This window comes from Silene latifolia, chromosome Y, assembly GCF_048544455.1.
Source record: "Silene latifolia isolate original U9 population chromosome Y, ASM4854445v1, whole genome shotgun sequence".
Taxonomy (NCBI): domain Eukaryota; kingdom Viridiplantae; phylum Streptophyta; class Magnoliopsida; order Caryophyllales; family Caryophyllaceae; genus Silene; species Silene latifolia.
The window spans coordinates 117,973,489-117,974,469 of record NC_133538.1 but is presented as its reverse complement, the minus strand read 5'-3'; the positions used below and the strand labels follow the sequence as shown (position 1 = coordinate 117,974,469).

General features: G+C 47.2%; 1 non-coding gene across 1 annotated transcript; it reads right to left on the bottom strand.

Moving 5' to 3' along the window:
- LOC141636725 (small nucleolar RNA R71) lies at positions 1-106 on the bottom strand. The gene has a single exon (XR_012541316.1). It is a non-coding gene; the product is annotated as a small nucleolar RNA R71 (small nucleolar RNA).
- Between the last annotated feature and the right edge of the window lie 875 nt (positions 107-981).

Sequence of the window (981 nt, the reverse complement as noted above, 5' to 3'; positions counted from 1 at the left end):
AGCTGAGGGCAAAGATCACTAGTTTCAAGCAGGCACCTAGTGGGACCTTCTATGAAGCTTGGTGTCGGTTCAAGAGGTTGGTGAGGTCTCTTCCTCACCATGGTTTTGTACCGTGGTTTTTGTCCAATCAGTTCTACAATGGGTTATACGATGCCCACAGAGCTATACTTGACGCATCATCCAACGGAAGATTTCAAACGAATACTGATGATGATAAGGGATGGGCCATTATTGAGGAGATGGCGACCCATTGTGCTGAGTATGGGAACTCACGGGATGATATTCGAATAGTTCACGCGGTTAATAAGGCAGTTGTGGCTCAGCTGGAAGCCATGAATGGCCGTTTTGATAGATTGGAGCTGCAATCTGTTGGGGAGCCAGAGACGGTTCATTTGCTTACTAGACAGGACACCATTACATGTGAGAGGTGTGGGAGCAACGACGGTCATACTCCTATTGACTGTCTTACATAGAAGGAACAGGTCCTTGCTTTTCAACAATACAGGCAAGGAGGGGGTTCCTATTATAATAACCAAGGGGCAGTCTACCCCAACTTGAGGTGGACAAGTCAAAATGTGCAATCTGTTGGGGAGCCACAGACGGTTCATTTGCTTACTAGACAGGACACCGTTACATGTGAAAGGTGTGGGAGCAACAACGGTCATACTCCTACTGACTGTCTTACAGAGAAGGAACAGGTCCTTGCTTTTCAACAATACAGGCAAGGAGGGGGTTCCTATTATAATAACCAAGGGGCAGTCCACCCCAACTTGAGGTGGACAAGTCAAAATGTGCTCAATCCCACTCCTTCACCGCAGCAGCAGCAGCCATATGTCCCTCCTTATAAGGTTCAACAACGCTTTCAAAAGCCTCCTTCCTTCCCTTATCCTAATCACGGTGCATCCTCTTATGGTGGGTTAAGTGAGCTATCTGAGTTGAAGACGATGTTGCAATCTTTGACAAAGCAGTGGCAGCTAAGTG